The sequence below is a fragment of the Lissotriton helveticus genome, chromosome 1_1, assembly GCF_964261635.1.
Source record: "Lissotriton helveticus chromosome 1_1, aLisHel1.1, whole genome shotgun sequence".
NCBI classification, from domain to species: Eukaryota; Metazoa; Chordata; class Amphibia; order Caudata; family Salamandridae; genus Lissotriton; species Lissotriton helveticus.
The window spans coordinates 1,556,747,357-1,556,768,443 of record NC_136057.1 but is presented as its reverse complement, the minus strand read 5'-3'; positions in this window follow the sequence as shown (position 1 = coordinate 1,556,768,443).

The following is a 21,087-nucleotide window of genomic DNA, read 5'->3' as shown; positions in this document are numbered from 1 at the left end:
TTTTAACAGCCGCTTACAGAGGAAGAAATAAAAGAATCCCTAGAACTGTATTGCTCTAAACCAAATATTAATGTATTAACTGTAATTTTATTTTTATCTCATGGAGATTAGTTAAGTGACTCTTTCACGGACATTCTGGAAATACAAAATGAATTGTGGGTACCTTTGCTATGTTTTAAATGTATGTATTTTTTTTGTCTTTTATGATTTTAACAAAAATCGAATAAAGTGTATTGTGACTGACTGTGTGTGTGACTGACTGACTTGACAGTGGCAAGGATTTTCAGGAGATCAGTGTATTCAAGAAAGTACATGATGACACCTCTAGGGTTAAGTGCATGGGAAACAGATGTTGACTGATGACCCAACAATGGGCCCTTTGACTAGTAAGGCGAGTGTCCTCAGGGAAATTCAGAAGCTTGGGAAGGAAGGACTTTAGAAAAGTGATAGGGTCAGAGCCCTCCACTCCTTCGGGCAGACCATGAAGGCAAAGATTATTCCTTCAGATTCTGTTTTCCAAGTTTTTGACCTGATGAAGAGAAGGGACTTAGTTTTGAAGAGACTGAATTTTGCTGGTGTGGATCCAAAGGGTACTATGTTCAGCTCTGCTGTATTCAGTCCTTCCTCCATTTGGGACCATTTATACATAGGATGATGCAACTTAGAGTTGGTTTCTTCGAGAAAAGGTCTTAAGGCACGTGTTTCTTCTAATAAGAGCACCTTCTAAACAACTGAAGGAGATTTTGTAGGTGAGGGAGGGTCCATTTTCAGATGCTTGGTAGTAGCCTTCCCAGCGGTGGATGAAACAGGGGTACCATTGGAACTAGATGCAGAGCTACTCTTTTGTATAGTAACCAAAGAGTCCTCCATATTCTAAAGTTTTGAGAAAATGATGGAATTCTTGATGAATTTATGAGCAGAGGATGGAAGAGAGGTGTTTGCCTTTTTTTAAATGTCCCATATATATATACTGGCCGTGGGACAATGACAAATAACGCAAATATGTCACGAAAACCAGCACCACAGCGCAGTAGCGCCCTGTGGTGGGAGTGCTGCTGGGCGGTGACGTGGGGCGGGGAGGGACAGGGCGGGGAGTAGTAAACTATGGATCATGGTCCATTAGAGGTAAGTAAACATATAAATAAATTAAATAAATTTAGTTGTGTGTGCTGCATCACATTTGGCGATGCAGCACACGCAACTAAATTTGTTTTATTTATTTATATGTTTACTTACCTATAATCTGCCATAATCCGTAGTTTACTACCCCCCACCGTGCCCCTCCCCTCCCCGCCCCACGTCAGCGCCCAGCAGCACTCCCACCATGGGCCGCTACTGCCACTGTGTGAAAAGAAAACAGACACAAAAAAACACTTTAACGATGCAGGGCATAAAAAAACTACCCACAAAGATGGAAAATGTGAAGAAAAATCAATATTAGGTTGAAAATATAGATAAACACCATACAGAAATATATAAAAGGCAATTCCTAGGCCAGAAATACATATGTCTGGAGCTGGGCAGGCTAAAAAGTACTGAAGCAATGGGCAGCCACAAGAAATGAAGAGTTCCTGAAGAAATTCCCTTAGCCCTAAAGGGAATGCACTTTAGTGTGCGTCAGCAGGATGGGTAACATGGCGGCTGGCTCACTGAGGAGAGTTGAGCAGTCACTGGCAATGAACGCTTCGTGGAAGATTCAAAGTTGGGCAGCTGCGAAGAAACGCTGCCGGGTCTCACTGCATCTTTAAACGCTCGCACTGGACTCATATAAGCCAAAGGGAGTGTTGCAAAATGCTCACAGCCGGCACCGAGTCCCAGAGGTCTACCCAGATGCTGCCATTCCCCGTGGGCTGCAAGCCATGCCCCCTTCATGCTGAGCTTTTGGTATGGGTTTAAGGCAGGGAGAGAGAAAGGATGGGGCCCCCATAAAAAGAGCGCAGTTAGAGTCATAGGAGAAAAAAAAAGGAGCAAAGAAAATATTGAATCAGAGAAAGAAGAACATAGCCCCAGGGCTAGAACCAGACAGACGTTATCATTTCTTAGAGTTGGTGGAAATAAACAGCCCTCCATATTATCACAAGGCTGGTGGTATTCTTATGACCCCTGCTTAATTTGTGAAATAAAGAGTGCCAAGCCTGAAGGCACAATTAAGCATCAGTGCACCAGATACTAAGGCTGCTAGTCTTTAATCCACTGCCAGACACTCCTTGGCTCTTTTTATTGCTTTTGCAGGTTCCTGCTGTTCCCCTATGTGGCAGTTCTCTTTCTCCTCATCCGTATTTTGATCTGTCTGTTGTTCCCTGTCTTGCACTCTACAAATAAGTTCTGGTCTCCAAAAATAACTGCCATTGGCACCCACCGTCAACCAATGGCTCAAATGAAAAACTGCTTTTGACATAGAAAGAGAACAGAAAATGGGTGATGCCAGATGTGGAGGGGTGATGAGAAATTGTGCAGAGAAGTGTATGCTTTTTTTCACAAGTGTTAAGTGGGCCGCTGAAAACAGGCCCCCACACTGACCATCATTATGAGCATCATTATAAATGACAAGAACAGCTGTGCCTTCATTAGGGAGCGTTGATTGTTAAAGTTCAAAGTTTGATGGAAGAGGACATAGAATGTGGTGTGGACCGTTGCGCTGGATATGCCATGTACGCAGCTGTAGGAATAGAAACACGGACTTTGCGATAAACTGAGGGAAATGGATGGATATATGAGTGTTAATTGATTTTAACCATGAGTGCTCAGTTTGTAGGCTATTCCATGTATGTATATGTATGAATCTATATGGTATTTGTATAGGGCTAGCTTAGCCAAAAGGCAGTGGAGCACTGTACATGGTCAAAGACAAGCATAAAGTCAATGAGTAATTGGAGAAGTAGCTGGGTTTGTGGATGGTTAATGGATTGTGATGTAGTGTTTTATACAGAGGTGATTCTTCAACTCTTTCCAAAATTGGTTCAGCATTGGGGCATTCCTGATGGATTTGGGGATGTTGTTCCATATCCTGGGTGCCTACAGGGAAAAGGCTTGCTGTCTTGTTTTTTCTTTACTCTTCTTAGACTGCAGTTTGGTTGCAAAATTTCAAGATAAGCAGGGGTGGTGGTCGTGACAGCTTTGTAAATCACGCAGCTGTTTTTTAGGATGGAGCTAATGGAGGTCTATCAGGATGGGGTGATGGGATCATATGTCTTCAGGTCCTGGATGAGACATGCTGCACTGTGTAATATGCCCCAGTGGGTACCAGGGAGGCCACGAGTAGGGAATTATCACTATCTGAATGCAAAAGTACTAGTGCTTGAACAGCAGTTCTGAAGTCACTTTCCGGAATAAATTATTTGACGTTCTTTATAAGAGAGCTGGTTCAAGCCCACCCTTGTTTTTTGACAGTGTGTTCCTTCAAACGTGAGGTTGTTGTACAGGGTGAATCCAAGTGACTTGCCACTAGGAGACAGCTGGGGTTTAAAGTCATGAAGGTTCATAGCATTGAGTCAGGTTTGGACTGCATTTTGTTGTTCTTGGCAAATAAAATTAATTCTGCCTTGGTTGAGTTGAGAATCAAGTAGGCAATACAAATCCACGTCTGGATTACGTTCAAGCCTTGTTTGAGTGGTTGGATGTCTGAAGTAGAGGAGACTGTCATAATTTCCTGTAATTGTAAACGATTCAATGGTCACAGCGTCCTTCCTGTGATGTCATTGAGGTCCAAGTTCATTTACTATGATATCATCATCGTTAAAAGACCCTCGGCGTATTGACTTTTCATGGCCTTGTAAATATGGGCCCCTTTCACACATTACTCTGCATGAAAAGGGCGTTCCATGGGTGTTGCTGTGGGTGTTTCCACGCAACATCAATGTAACTTGACGCATTCCCAGATTTACAACGTTTTGTAAAATCTGGGAATGTGTCAGAATCCTACGCCTCCACTGGGGAGGCCTAGGAATGGCACAATGAGGAGAAATGCTAATATTTATCCTCGTTTTTTCCTGTTTCTATGCGTGCTGCATTTGGCAGCACACATAGAAAGAAGAAAATTACATTAATTATTGTTTTTGTGCAGGAAGGGACACCTTGCTGCAGAAAAATAATCATCCCTGCAGCACAGACTCCCTTGCAAAATGTTGCAAGGGTGCCTGCGCTAGCGCATGGCAGCCAATTGGTGAAAGCACAGAGATGTGTCATATTGTTGTTAATACGACCCATCCCTGTGCTTGGAAAATGATGGAGTACAGCACAGCTAAATGGCTTGCTGCGCCGTGTTGCCTAATTTTTTTGTAGTGGAAACCCCTGTGTGTATCACTTCTGTTACCTCTTCCATTTTGGTGAACCAATGTCTATTATCATTTGCCCCAGTCTGGTAAAACTTGTTTCATCAATGTTGAAGCCAATACCTTTGAATCGTTTACTGCATTATGATGGGCTGTTTTGTTGCTTTGATCAGTGTTTCAGTTATGCAATTTTTATGCCATTTTAGGATCAGAAAAGACAAAATTAATCCTCCTAATTCATATCAGAAGCTAGAAATTCAATGACTCATAAGATGCAGTTGAAGGTCTATTTTTTGTTGATCCATCTCGCTACGTCTTATACTTGTGAGGACGGGCATTTTATCTCACTGGGCATTCCCCCAGTGGAATAGGTCCTTTGGAGGCTAGTTTATGAAACTCCAGGGCTGCTGCTGGTACCTCTTTCTCTTTATTACAGCAGGTCCATTGGGGGCATAGCAAGACAATAGAGAGAGAAGAGAAAGAAGGAGGATGGGAAGAGAGTAGAGAGAGTAGAGAGGGAGAGAGAAAGAGCAAGAGATATGAGAAAGAGAGGAGAGACAGAAAATGGATTGTTGGAATGAAAGAGAGAGAAGTGTCTGGTGCTGGTATGAAAATGTTTGCCAGAGGTGCTTTTGGTTCCCAGTCCAGCCCTGGTTGTGCCCGTAATCTTTTTCCTAGCATTTGATTGCAGTTCTGGCTTACTTTTTTGTCTTCAGACTTGACATATGAAAGGCAGGAGCATTCGGCCTAGCACTTCACCAAAGTGTTCACTTTCCTTTGGTTTATTGAAGTAATAAAAATGTAACAATTTACATATATGAATTAGTCCTTGTAGTTCAGCTTGTCTCTAAAGGTTCCGTGGACACCAATCAAAACTGGACGTTACTCCTGAAGTGAACAAGCTATACCTCTGCTTAAGAGTCTTATCTATTATGGCATGTCATAATATGTACCTGAGGAAGTCCTTTTGAACCTCTCTCCTGTATTAGATCTGATTAATTTATCGCTTACTTCTGGGGTGGTCCCCTCTTCCTGAAAGCAGGCAGTGGTCAGCCCAATTTTAAAGAAGCCTAATTTGGACCCTCTATTACCAGAAAACTATCGTCCCATCTCCCTTCTGCCCTGGCCCGCTAAGGTTACTGAGGCACATGTGAATTCCATTCTGTCTGCCCATCTTTCTCGTAATAACATTCTAGACGAGACTCAGAATGGTTTTCGGGCACAGCACAGCACCGAAACAGCACTGCTCTTTATGATCGAGCATTTGCGAACGGTGCTAGATGCTGGCCAAACAGCGGCGCTCCTTTTGTTAGATCTGAGCGCCGCGTTTGATACGGTGTCTCACGACATCCTGATGCGGCGGTTGGAGGAAGTGGGAATTGAGGGGTCCGCTCTCCAATGGTTTCGCTCTTTCCTCTCGGACCGGTTTTTTAAAGTGGCTATTCCACCTGGTCAGTCCTCGTTCCATCCGCTGGGGCTGGGGGTTCCGCAGGGTTCTGTGTTGAGCCCCACCCTGTTCAACCTATATGTGAAACCGCTGGCTGCAGTCGTCAGGCAATGTGGCCTTACCATGACATCGTATGCCGACGACACGCAGCTGGCGGTGACACTTAGCGGTGATCCTGAGGTGAACGCTCCCAGATTCCGTGCTGGACTCATAGCGGTGGCAAATTGGATGCGAGCAAACTGTTTGCAGCTAAACGCCAAGAAAAACGAGGTCCTGATCTTAGGTAAACAGGCGGAGCTTTGGGGAGATCATTGGTGGCCTCCAGAATTGGGGGTGACTCCCATCCCAGCTGCCGAAGTTAAGAACTTGGGGATTTGGCTGGACTCCACACTTTCCTTCACCAGCCATACGAAGAAGGTGGCAGCTACCTGTTATGGTATACTGCGAGGGCTGAGACCGGTCCTTAAATTCTTCGATCCCCCTACTCGACAACTGGTGGTCCAAGCCTCCATTCTTTCGCGGCTGGACTATGGGAGTGCGCTGCTGCTTGGAGTGAATCAGGCAGAGGCAACTAGACTGCAAAGGGTGCAGAATGCCGCGGCACGCGCCATTGTTGGCCTCCCTAGACGGTGTTCTGTCTCGGCAGTCTTGATTTCTCTCCACTGGCTGCCGGTCAGACAGAGAATCAAATTTAAGGCCCTCTGCCTGACATTTAAAATCCTGAAGCTCTCCTCTCCTCCAGCCCTCGCTAAGCTTGTCTCCCCCTATGTTCCTACGCGGTCCCTCAGATCGGAATCTCTCCATCTGGCGGTTAATACACGGTTTAGACTTAGTAGGATGGGAGGTCACTCTTTTCAAGTATTAGCGGCAGGATTGTGGAATTCTCTCCCCGTCCACATTCGAGCCTTGAATAGTCTCACTTCTTTTAGGCGCGCCATAAAAACTTTTTTGTTTCCAACTGCTGAATGATCCCCTTTTGTCCTCTAATCAGTCCTTCTTAGCACCGATTTGTTATGTTGTGGTACCTGATCAGGCGCCGGGACGCCCCTTGGCTGGGGCAGCTGCGCGCCTTATAAAAAATGTTAACATAACATAACATAACATAACATATTCAACAGTTGATTGACTCTCGCAGACACAGTGCAACACAACATACATTCTAAGAAAATGGCATACTAAGTTCTAATATTCCCTATGAACTGAATACGGCAAAATAATCATATGTCTGCTATAGGATACTGTGGCTAATGGACATGTCCCTGATTACAAGTTGCATAGTACTAGTTTGATGCAAACTCTGCACACTTAATTACCATTACTGTGGGGGAACACCATGCCAGATTATTTGGGATGGGGGTTAATTGTAGAGACATGGAATTAATCTATTAGTTCCGGCAGTGGAGTATATTGAATGATACCTACTTGCCAGAGAAAAATGTTGGGCTGTAGTGGGGAAAATAGACGAGGACTGGCTGCTTGCTGCAACATAGCACTTTGCTTTTATTTACTTTAAGCCATGTTGCACAAAAGCCTGCCCTGCCGTGCAACAGGTTTAACAAAAATGTACAATGTGAATAGGTCTCGTGTAGGTGAAATCTATTGGCATTGACAATGCTTGTTTCCTTCAATGTACATTGGCACCTGTGACTCTTTTCACTAGCACCTGCATCACCTAGTGCAAGAGAAAGCCATAATATCACAGAACATGACAAAAGAATACTCCTGTGTGAATTACGCTCTTCCAAAGCACTGGCTCTGTAAATGTAGGTATTTAGAGAGGATTGGGTAACCAAGAGTAAAATAAAAAAATTAAAGGTATTAACCCCCATCTGTAAAGTTAAAACGCCCAACACGCCTATTGCACCTGTCCTATGCTTGAGTATTTTGAGCAATTTACTCCTGCATCAATGGTTATGACACACATCATATTCAAGCAGGCATGGATGGATACCTTTTGGGTTAGTCTTTTGTTTCGTCATTCCTGGATAACTCTTGCGCAATCACTTTCATAATTCAGTAACAGTTGTTGCAGAGCAGAGACCCACGTTTCAAAGGAAAATGAGTGCATGCTGCAGTTAGCACAGGACAATGCAGTAAGGCTGAGGGTTATCAGTAACTTGTTCTTAGTTTAAAAACAGCTAAATTTTTCCTGGCAAGGTTTATGTATAAGGCACAGTTTTAGAAATGGCCCTTTCTGCAGGGTCTCCCACAAACTCTTTATCTTCCTCCTCTGCTTTTTGCTGAGTTACTTTTTGTTGACTTTAGGACTCTGGGCACTTTACAACTGCTGACCAGTGCTAAAGTGCATGGTTTCTTTGCTTAAAACATGGTAACAGTGCCTTATCCACAATCGTCATATTTAATTTACTTATTTGTCCCTGATAAAGTGCACTACTTGTGCTCAGGGCCTGGAAACTAATGTTACTATTGGGACTGCAGCACTTATTGTTCTACCCACTTAAGTAACCCTTTAAATATGTCTCAACCCTGTCACTTCAGAGCCTGTGTGCATTTTTATACTGCCAGGTCGACCAGGCAAATTAGCCCTCTTGCCAGGCCCAAACCTTTGTTTTTGATACAGTAGGCCCTGGACAGCCCAAGGGCAGGGTGCAATGCGTTTACAAAGTAGGATATGTACTTTTAGGTTTTACATGTCCTAGTAGTGAAAAACTCTTACATTTGCTTTTTCACTGCAGCAAGGCCTATCTCTCCTAAAGGACAACACTCGGATTTCCTCAAAGCATTTTATAAGTGTAATTTCCATTTGGGAAGAGATTGGACCCCTAAGTTTGGTGTTTCCAGAATCACAATTTAAAAGCACAATTTATGGTGAAGTCGGGATTTTAAATTGTGATTCTGAGAATGCTACTTTTAGAAAGTTATTTACAACAAGGGGTGGTGATGGACAGAGTCTCTGAATTAAGCAGAGTACTCTCACCCAGTCAAGAGATCAGGGCTGGATCCAACACCGTTTTTTAGCTCATTGCACCATCCCAGTTTCAGAACCTGGCTGTATGCAAATTAGTCTGTCCCTGGCCCAGTGCATCATGGGAACAGGGCAGACCAGACTACAAAAGCCAATTCTTACACTGGGAAGGAAACAAGCTTCCGGGGACCGGTTTCTGCCATTTCAGGCGTCTTCGGCCCGGCTTGCTTGAATCCTGATGGTGCAATGAGCAAGGGACTCACATCTGAGTATACCCTTCCACGCTTAGGGTGGACAAAATTATTTACAACAAGGGGTGGTGATGGACAGAGTCTCTGAATTAAGCAGAGTACTCTCACCCAGTCAAGAGATCAGGGCTGGATCCAACACAGTTTTTTAGCTCATTGCACCATCCCAGTTTCAGAACCTGGCTGTATGCAAATTAGTCTGTCCCTGGCCCAGTGCATCATGGGAACAGGGCAGACCAGACTACAAAAGCCAATTCTTACACTGGGAAGGAAACAAGCTTCCGGGGACCGGTCTCTGCCATTTCAGGCGTCTTCGGCCCGGCTTGCTTGAATCCTGATGGTGCAATGAGCAAGGGACTCACATCTGAGTATACCCTTCCACGCTTAGGGTGGACAAAATTATTTACAACAAGGGGTGGTGATGGACAGAGTCTCTGAATTAGGCAGAGTACGTTCACCCAGTCAAGAGATCAGGGCTTGATCCAACACCGTTTTTTAGCTCATTGCACCATCCCAGTTTCAGAACCTGGCTGTATGCAAATTAGTCTGTCCCTGGCCCAGTGCATCATGGGAACAGGGCAGACCAGACTACAAAAGCCAATTCTTACACTGGGAAGGAAACAAGCTTCCGGGGACCGGTTTCTGCCATTTCAGGCGTCTTCGGCCCGGCTTGCTTGAATCCTGATGCTGCAATGAGCAAGGGACTCACATCTGAGTATACCCTTCCACGCTTAGGGTGGACAAAATTATTTACAACAATGGGTGGTGATGGACAGAGTCTCTGAATTAAGCAGAGTACTCTCACCCAGTCAAGAGATCAGGGCTGGATCCAACACCGTTTTTTAGCTCATTGCACCATCCCAGTTTCAGAACCTGGCTGTATGCAAATTAGTCTGTCCCTGGCCCAGTGCATCATGGGAACAGGGCAGACCAGACTACAAAAGCCAATTCTTACACTGGGAAGGAAACAAGCTTCCGGGGACCGGTTTCTGCCATTTCAGGCGTCTTCGGCCCGGCTTGCTTGAATCCTGATGGTGCAATGAGCAAGGGACTCACATCTGAGTATACCCTTCCACGCTTAGGGTGGACAAAATTATTTACAACAAGGGGTGGTGATGGACAGAGTCTCTGAATTAAGCAGAGTACTCTCACCCAGTCAAGAGATCAGGGCTGGATCCAACACCGTTTTTTAGCTCATTGCACCATCCCAGTTTCAGAACCTGGCTGTAGGCCATCATGCACTGGGACAGGAACAGACTAATTTGCATACAGCCAGGTTCTGAAACTGGGATGGTGCAGTGAGCTAAAAAACGGTGTTGGATCTAGCCCTGATCTCTTGACAGGGTTAGAGTATTCTGCTTAATTCAGAGACTCTGTCCCTCACCACCCCTTGTTGTAAATATTTTTGTCCACCCTAAGCGTGGAAGGGTATACTCAGACATGAGTCCCTTGCTCATTGCACCATCAGGATTCAAGCAAGCCGGGCCGAAGACGGCTGTAATGCCAGAAACCGGTCCCCAGGAGCTTGTTTCCTTCCCAGTGTAAGAATTGGCTTTTGTAGTTTGGTTTGCCCTGTTCCCATCATGCACTGGGACAGGAACAGACTAATTTGCATACAGCCAGGTTCTGAAACTGGGATGGTGCAGTGAGCTAAAAAACGGTGTTGGATCTAGCCCTGATCTCTTGACAGGGTGAGAGTATTCTGCTTAATTCAGAGACTCTGTTCCTCACCGCCCCTTGTTGTAAATACTTTTAGAAAGTTAGCATTATTTTACATTAGTCATTTGTGTCTGCTGCCTGACTCTGGTTACATGTCTGGATTGAGTGACATCTGGCTTTGTATATTCCTCTAGAAAGCCACGCACAAAGGGAGGTTAGTTGTGACTTGATGAGGCATCCACACCCTGGTGGGCCATCCTGGTCTTAATGGGAGGGAGGGGTACAAAAGGGGGTGGTGATGGACGAAGCATCTGAACCAATCAAACACTCACAACCAGTCAAAAGATCTGGGTTTAATTCATCACCGTTCTTTAGCCCACTCTGACACCCCAGTTCAGACATGGCTATATGCAAATCAGTCTGACCCTGTGCCTCATGGGAACAGTCCAGCCCGAACTGCCAAGCCATGCCTACCCTGGACCGGAACAAGCTTCCGAGGACCAGTTTCTGGCATTACAGCCGTCTTCAGCCCGGCTTGGTTGAATCCAGTGGCAAAGTGAGCAAGGGACTCACGTCTGAGCATACCCTTGTCATATAGATACTGCTTACCTATATACTGTGTTAAGTTAGCATGAGCTTAGTAAAGTGTTTAAATGCCATTTTTCCTTTTGCTGCTTTTGCACACCACACATACTTATTATTATAGCTTTCAACCTAGAAGAGCGTTTTGATTTACAGGAGAATAATATGTTATTGCTCTGATATCAGCTTTGTTTGGTAACATATGTCTGCACAGTGAGTGCTGAAGTTTCTTCGCACCTTTCTAGACATAACATGAATGCAGCTGCTGCCAAGACTGGCTTTACGCGCTTTTTATATTGCTTTGCTGAGGGTACACGTAACACACTCGATGGTGCTTCGCATGCAGAGAGCTGGTGGAAGATGATGTGATCCTCTGCCACTGAGATTTTGAGGTATAGTCCCGCCCTGCTAAAACCCAAAGAGACCTTCATAGATAATAATATACTGTGCTAGTTAGGGAGGGTGAGAATTAGCTGTTGCTAACTCCTATTCATTTCAGCATTTTAGCATGCTGACACCTTTCGCATTTTATGGACTATTAACTATGCTGATAACTTTGCTTGTGATAATATGTTTGCTTGTATTATCTAAGATACTGCGTTTGAGAACCCTGCATTAGTAAATAAATATTTCAAATATGCACGTGTCCTCTTTTACTCCACGTTCTGGTTTGAAATGATTGCATAACGAAAGAGTGTTCATGTGTTCCACGATATCTGAGTTATTCTAAGTTCATGTTCTGGTCTGTCTAAACATTGGGAAGTTATACTGACCAATGAGACACTGTAGCTAGCTCGGTAAGGGGATTTTGGGTACTGAGGTGAGTTTTGGGGCACCCTAATTCACTGAGGTTCCGAATCTCTACGCACAGTTCTGTAGGAGAACGGAATTCCCGCTACATGGCGCCCAACGTTGCTGGTCTTATATCATGACACTCGAGTAGTATATCATTCAATCCTTAACCCCTTCGCTGTCGTTTCCGGAAAACGGTGGTGTCGGAAAAAACCTACCTATTTTTGAAATAGGTCTTATCAAGCTTGAATCTTTCTAAAACGGTTTCCTTGAATTACTACCCAGTTGTGCTACAAAGTTTACTTTGTTTCTCTAACTTCCTGTGCAGTCATGGCCCAACCAGTGGACATTCCGCAGCATAGTCGGATTGCGGTACGCAATCATTTGCAGACTTACCATGTACCCTTGGAAGGATTGGCTGTGATTTTGGTGGTGAGTGCGGATGCCGCTTACCCTTACGAACTATTTTATTCGTGGGTGACGTTTCCTGCCGTGGACGCTAATTCTGGAGTGTTCCACAATTACACTCACTCTCCTGTGCCGAATGAATATACTCCATACAGGGCACTGGAAGTACCTATTGATCATTGGCAGCATCGAGTTTGGTTTGGTGGCGCCCTGCCCCATTCTTTAACCGCTCCGAGGTTAGGTCCTTTGTCCATTCCAGGCACAAATTGGCCTGTTTTGGCTGGATTTACTCCTCATCCTCAAAATGGCAATTGTACCTTGGTGGAGGTTCGTAGACTACATGTAGTTTCTATTGCCGTGATTCGTGCCTTAGTGCAATACATAGGTCATCATCTCCCGGGTGGGCCCCCGGGGGGTTCGGCTCTTCCAGCCGGACAGGGCGGTTTGAAGCTCAGTCCTGTAATGGTCAATGCTGTAATGGGTAAGTGTCCCCAGGAAAAGGATGATTTTCCTTTCTGGCTTGCCAAAAAATTTGACCAGCTGGAAGCAGTATTCCCTAATTCAACTCCTGGTGATAAACATAGGATCTTGACGATTAGTTTACCGAAGGATTTAGCCCCTGAACTCGTTGACTGTGAGACCTGGGGTAAAACATTTGCGGCGGTCTATGCGAAGTGTTATGGCACTCCGTCTATGGCTGTCCTGCCTACGATCATTAAACGTGTTCAAGATGATCACGGACCGGAGGCAGCGGTAGAATTGGGTATGCGCCTGTGTGGCTCCTTTGAAATAGTTTGCGATCTCATTCTTGCTAATGTCAAGGGGGATACAGTGAAAATTGGCCTAAAAAACAAAAACAGGGAAAGCAACAACAACAACAACAACAGCAGACACAGGAATCTCGTCCTGCGTCTCCGATGCCTGTGCAAACAGAACGTGTTTATGACTTGCGCGATCGCGCGATGATTAAATCACCTGATCGATTTCAGGTTTCTGATCAACGCTCTCCTGGTTCCTTTCAGGTCTCATCGGCCCCGAAGACCAGTGGTGGAGGAGGCGGAAGGGGTCGGGGTGGTCAACAAGGACGTGACCAGCCCCACTAGACAAACGGTGCAGGAAAGCAGGACGGCTCTACGCCGAAGAGACCGCAGTTTGCCAAGAAGAAAGTCGCGGCTTTGACAGCGCATCGTTATGCCACAGATAGTGAGAACGCGGCTTCGGAATCTGACTTGGGCTCTGACCTTGCTGGACAGCGCGGCGGAGATTACCATAGTGAGAGAGGCCCTGCGTCCACTACTGAAGGTGACAGCGACTGACATTTATGTTGTGATAGAAACAGCTGATACTAGAGTTGCTCCCCCTGATAGACTTTATGAAATTGTCCTGTTAATCGAAGGTGACATACAACGTACCGTAAAAGGGGTGTTTTGGGAAAATCTTTCGTCTAAGTATGACATTTTGCTTTCGGAGGCTGACTGGCCCCCACCTTTTGTTCTCGCAGCACCGCGAGGGGAGGAGGTGATCCTCCACAGTTTCGCGAACACAGTCTCGAAAGAGCATGCGCTGCATTTTGCAGAAGAGTGGGCTAAGGCTCTAGCGCCGGCTCTGTACCGCAACCAATATGGTTGGGATAAATTGTCCCCATGCCACGAGATTCCATTACAGTCTCCGCCGCAGCCTCAACCTCAATATCCCATTCGGCGTGAAGCCAAGGCTTCCGTCGCAGCAATCCTTGAACAATTGGAATATCAGGGTGTAATTGAAACTTGTGTGTCACCAATGAATCACCCCCTTTTTACTGTGACCAAGCCTGACGGATCATATCGTTTGGTTTTGGATTACCGGCATTTAAACTCGCATTGCCGTAACTGTGCAGCATAAAATACTCACAGCTCTGCTCTAGTGAATAGTCTTGTGCGTAAGCATTTTAAGACCACCCTTGACATTTCCAACGGTTTTTATGCCCATCAGTTGGATGGTCTTAGTTCCCAATGGACCAGCTTTACTTGCGGCGGTGTCCAAAAAATGTTTCGGCGTCTCCCGATGGGCTATAAGAAAAGTCCTGGGATTTTTACTGCCCGCATAGTCTCTCTGTTAGAGAGGATCGACTCAGATGCATGCTCGTATGTGGATGACATATATCTCACAGACGACGAACTTTGGGAGCATCTGTGTCGAGTAAACAGCATAATTTGTACCTTTGCAGACATGGGTTACAAGTTTAACTTTGCAAAATCGCACATTGCAGAGTACACAGTATTGTTCCTAGGCTATGAGCTCAACAATGAAGGTAGAGGTTTGGCTCCTCACTTCCTGGAGAAGTGCGCACAACTGCGCGCTCCAACAACACTGAAAAGAAATTACAGTCTTTACTGGGTTTCTTGAATTTCGGACGGACATACATTCCAGATTATGCCCAGCGTATCAAGCCTTTGTATGCTTTGATACAATCTACTTTTTCCAAATCATGCTGGCTGCCTGAGCACTCCGCCATTTTGCAATCCTTGCAGGCGGATCTGCTCGCTTCTAAATTCTTACTGACTCGTGATAACCACACCAACCTGGTGATAAGAATAATCCCTGGGACGGTGGGTTTCACGTACCTTACTTTTAATGAAGGAAACACAGTGCCTTTTACCTACAAGTCGCACTTGTACACTTCGGCTGAAATGCGATTTTCCACTGTGGAGAAAGTTTTAACGGCTGTGCAGATGGCGATTCTTAAAGAACGTGCCCTGTCACAGGGAAAACGCATGTTGGTTGTTACCCCGTGTCCTGCCTTGGAGGCGGTTACGAAAGCCAGTGTACCAAACTCTAAAGCTTTGCACCCTCGGTGGATTCAATGGGCTGCATCCTTGACATCTCAGGATGTCACGTTTATTTTTGATGCCACGTTACGGTCGCAGGAGTACTTACAGTATGAATTCGTTCATCCGGCTCCTTTAGCAATGGGACCTTTGGAGGATTTCCATTGCATCATTTACACTGATGGTTCGGCGCAGGTTGCGCATGGCTCTAAACACGCCTACGTTTCCGCATGCGCCATTGTGGTCGGTGCCATGGTGAACGATGAGTTCAAGTCCAGAGTAGTGCACACGCAGATTCTAGGGGACTGCACCGCACAGTTGGCAGAGCTTTGTGCTCTTTTACTCGCGTTGGAGTACGCAGATCCTAGTGTGACAACCCTTATTGTGAGTGATTCCTATTACTGTGTCCAGTCTTACAATGAGAACTTGATCTTTTGGATTCAGAATGAATTTCGTGATTCCAAGGGTAGCACAATAAATCATAAATTGATCTGGGTTCGAGTGGCTGAGCTCAAAGAGCAGTTGCCCCTCGTGTTTGTGATTTATACTCTTGGCCATCAGCGTGTTGGAGTCCACGCTGTCGGTAACTCGCTTGCTGATGAGGCAGCGAAATCAGCGGTATCTACATATTTAGTTGCAGCGGTTAGACGGTCCAACAGTAAAATTGATAGTGACATCTTGACGGCAGTTGCTGCCACTGAGAAGGGAGGTAAACATCCTACGGGGTTCCCTTCGAAGTACACATACCACTTACGTCCCAATAAAGTTCCTTTTGTGAATATTCCTGAAGTTGGAGAACGTTTGATTCCCAACTTGGATCGCAGGGCTAGCTTGATTACAGCGGCGCATGAAGGTGTGGCGTCTGCGCATGGGGGTGTCTCGGCCACTGTAGCTCAATTACAACAACGTTTCTGGTGGCGGGGACTGTACAAACAGACGCGTGACTATGTCCTTCAATGTGACATATGCCAGCAGATTAATCCTTCGACTGCTGCGCGTCCACCACAGAGGTTGTGTTTATTTAGATCACTGCGTTCCTTTTTCTTCTGATACTGCGTATAAGTACATCTTAGTAGCAGTTGATTCATGCACACGCTTTGTGTGGGTATGGCCCCATCGCAGCGCTGATTCACGGACTGTCATAAGAGATTTGCATGTCCTTGTAGGGATTTTTGCCTGTGGCACCTTCCATTCGGATCAGGGTCCGGCTTTCGCCTCTAAGGCGTATAAGGATGCCATGACTTCGATGGGGGTCCAAGTCAAGTTTTCGTCTCCCTACAGACCTGAGGGTAATAGTGTAGTGGAACGAATGAACCGTGACTTAAAGCAATCTTTGACAGCACGAGTTATAGGCACTGGCAGAAACTGGCTGGCCGACCTCAATGGCGTGCAGCGTGCTCTTAATAATCTCCCTAGAAGGTCTCTGGGTGGGGGGACCCCATACGAAATGCTCTTTGGTATCAAGATGTTTGTCCCGGACTTTGACGGTCTAGACGGCGTGTCCCATGCCACTCCCTTTGACGTAGATGAACATTTTGATGTTTTACAGGATCTACAAAAGACCAGAGACCGTCTTGCAAAGGAACATTTGCCCTCCACGTCAGATGATGCGTTGCAGATCCCGGTAGTTGGCTGGCTACCCCGAGTTGGAGAACTGGTTCGAGAGAAGATCGATAACAAGAAAGAATTTGGTCCTTCATATCGAGCTCCGGTTCCTGTGCTTGGAGTGAAGGGCACAAGAACAGTCATATTACCTCCATTACCTGGTCGTAAGGAAAACAGGTTTATCTCTATTGATAATGTCAAGATACACAGAGTGGCCGATTCTTCTTAGTATGACTCCGGCGGTCTCCTGTCCTTCGATTGCGAGACATTCTGTTTTAGCCTCTCTTCTTCTAATCCTGTGCCTGAGGTAGCCCTTGAAATGCCTGCCATTTCCAGTCCTTTATTAAGTACTTTGCCAATTGATCACATTGATGAACTAGATTATACTTACCCTACTGACTTATCAATGCCAGATTTGCAAATACGTTTGGCCACAGAATCCAGGTTCTCTTTTGACTCCGTTTCACAAAATTCAAAAAAGACCTCACGTTTTGCGATTTATGCCACGTTATTTAAAAAACATTTTTTGATCCCTCCTTGGACATATATTTGGCTGATGCTTTTTTGTGTATACCTTTTTATGTCAATTGGTTTTGTGTTCTATTTTTTTCGACTTATCGATGGACACTATGTTGAAGAAAGATCATGCATTTGACATCTTAATGGAACATTGGCCCCCCTTTCCTCGTCACATTCAGCGCATCGACTGAAGAGAGACTTGACTTTTGTTAACATCACAGCTTGGACTGTTCTTGATGGGATTGTGTGGGATGCAGTTAAGTTCCAGATACATGGCCCTACTGAAGTGGTTAATGTCCCAAATGTGCTCAGAGTTAACATGGGAGATGTGGTGAAACAAAACATACGTTCTGATGATTGGGATGTTCAGGCTGTTGAAACATTATTTACTGATTTGAAATATTATGCTGCCTTTGATGCTGAAGATTTATACTTAGATTCTGCTAATTATGGTGAATTGTTTTGCTTCCAACATTTTGGCAATCACTATCTGCATAAAGCAAATTCCAAAAGGGATACTGTAAATTACACTCAGTGGGAACATTGCCCGGCCCCTTCACTAGGCAGTTTGAGTACTTTTTTGAGCAAGTACACTTATTTTACCACCTTTGATCAGTCCAATCCCGAGTCTTTTTATTTCAAAATGACACAGAAGCCCATGTCCAAGGTTAGACTTACCGATACCAAATTGTTGTATTCGAAGTCCTTTCTAGACGAATTGGCTGTTGAGGGCTATGAGCTATGGAATAAGACCATTGACCTTAAATCAGTTTGGGGTTCTAAGAGATGGCAGGTACAAGGCACTGAGGCTGTGCACCGAGCATGTCTCATCCCGAATCATATGTTGTTTTTTAATTCTAGTATTTCACAGACTACATGCTTTGGATTGGCTACTTCTAAAAAAATTAAATGCACCTACTGTCCCTAATTTAGAAGAATATTCCGGTTGGAATAATGTTACACAGTTTTCCATTAATGAATTGCAGTCTTTGTTGCAAAATGCGTCCTTTAACATTTCCAGTTTGGATCCAAAAGGTTGGCTGGTCTGGCACAGAAGTTCAGATTCATGCCAACATCGTTTTCTGGGTTTAGCTGATGGGTTTACACATGTTAGGCCTGATCCCCGCTTTAATACAGACCATTCTGTCACCACTTATTCAGTAGGAAAATTATGTCAGAATTGGCTGAAACATGCTACCTTGGCTGCAGTCAAACTGCATCTATCAAAGCTCACTGATGATGTGGATCTAAACGATTTTATTAAAGGCCCGGCAAGTGGTAGATCTAAACAAATGATATATGCGATTTACAATGAAATCTGGACGACTTCACAAATTGAGGCAGCTACACGCCTTAGAGCTATTGATCAAGCAAATTTGGAAAAAGTACTTGTAGTTGTGGACAACAGTATTAACATGCTTTCTTCCCGCATTTACACGTTAAATAACATTGTGTCTTCTGTTGTTGATATTGTGCAAGATGAGGTGTCTGTATTATTCCATGGACAGAATCAATTGCGTTCTATTATGCAATTTGCTTGGACCCTACAAACGCTTAAGTCTGGGCGGGTGCCTTGGTCATACATGAATGTGTCCTCTCTCTTTGCCCCTTTTAATTTGACTGACAAGCAGCGCTTGCTTTCAATGCGAGATGCATCTTTTTCCATGTTACACATTGAGAGATTGGAGTCTTTACCGTTCTCTGTTGCAGAAGCCACTGCTGCGACGTGGCTTATCCACGGGTTAATTACATTACCGTTTGCTTTGTATAAATTTACCAATTGTATGCGCTATATTGCGATAGGTAGATATGAACCGCTGGGAAGTTCATTTCTCCATGAGGTATGGTCTCTTCCATTCACTTATCGTTGCCTGAAAGACGAGAAGGAGGTTTATCTTAAAGGGGAGGAGTGCACAGAAACCCCGGATCATTCATTAATTTGTAGACACATTCAATTGCACGGTTCTTGTAACCAGGACCGGCCAAATTTAGTCTGTGTTTTGAAAGGCACTCCAGTTCCCGCAATCGTTCCTACTTTCACATTACTGGCAAATGGCAGTTATTTACTTTTAAATAATGAAGACTATTGTGGGTTAATTAGAGGTGTCGCCTGTGTGGTAACCGTATCAGAACGGGTGGTGTGCTGCAAAAACGTTCTGTATCCTCCTACACATGGGAATTCAGATGTTTCCATCTGGCCATGTATCCCAACCTTGAAAGCAGAGTTCAATGGTATGAGTAGAATAAGAGCCCTTTTGTCTTAAAAAGAGGTGGCCCTGAGTTCGGCTCGAGAAACATTCATCCTTCACATAGCTAACATGCGCACAGAGGTGCAAGCGCTATTAAATACTGATTTGCCATTGCATTTCAGCGAGCTGGTCCATCAAATCTTCAATGCCTCCTCCACTTCTGGCCTGGCTCATTTTTTTAAAAATAGTTAGCAGTGGTCTCGTGACTTCTTTTGAAAAGATATTCGGGGTCATCCTTGCTTTCTTCCACAGTATATTTTCGAGCCTGTTTGGAGGCTTTCCGGTTTTGCTGGCGCTGGCTGCAGGCGTCCTGGTGATCTTTTGTTTTATTAAAAATGGATGCCTGTCCTGTGTTAGAAGCCGCAACACCCCACCTGGCACTGTTTCGCAACCGGATGCTTGATTACTATGGCACACTGCCGCTTGCGACTTTAAGCACGGCATTTGGATTATCTTTTCGATTTTCCTATTTTACATGTGTCCAGCCGGTGTTTCATTGCCTGAGCTGCGATTTCGACTGGGCCCTTGATTTGTGTCTCTGCAAGACGGTATCTTCTGACGTCGATTTTAATCACCTGATGAGTCCCGTAGTTGCTCACGAGTTGGTTTGTACTGGCGAAAGGATTATGGCCTTGGCAGCGATGCATGGACTAATGGCTCAATGGAACGTACTTGCAGCGGCGCAATATTTTTTGGCACAGAGCTATGTCGAGAACCCACTGAGTTGTCCTCTGATGATGCTAGAGCCTCGGTGCTGGAGGAGCACGTATGTTCTTTCTCACTTTTGAATTGGATGGCTGAACTGTTTTCGGATGTTGACAGTGATTTCATGCTGGAGGCTGTTGCTGCATATTTTGCCTATTCAGTCCTGTCCTAACAAGACTAGCGAAGCTTTTATGATGGCCTTTTCATGTTTACGGAATTTTGGAATTTTTTTTGTGTGCAAAATTTTCCACACCCAGACCTATTGACCTGAGCTATGGAAATTTTTCTGGCAGGTATTGCAAATCGACCTGGCTAATTGACATTGAACTCTGTTTTCAGGATATGCCCCTATTCTGGTCTACATGGCTATTCAAGGCGCTACATGGCTACATTCCTTATTTTGTCCGTGCTCGGATCATTGGGGGGATGTCATATAGATACTGCTTACCTATATACAGTGTTAAGTTAGCATGAGCTTAGTAAAGTGTTTAAACGCCATTTTTCCTTTTGCTGCTTTTGGACACGACACATACTTATTATTATAGCTTTCAACCTAGAAGAGCGTGTAGCAGCTTTGTTTGGAAACATATGTCTGCACAGTGAGTGCTGAAGTTTCCCAGGATAACTCGACACAGTGTTGTTGTAAGGTCTGATCTTCGCACCTTTCTAGACATAACATGAATGCAGCTGCTGCCAAGATTGGCTTTACGCGCTTTTTATATTGCTTTGCTGAGGCTACACGTAACACACTTGATGGTGCTTCGCATGCAGAGAGCTGGTGGAAGATGATGTGATCCTCTGCCACTGAGATTTTGAGGTATGGGCCCGCCCTGCTAAAACCCAAAGAGACCTTCATAGATAATAATATA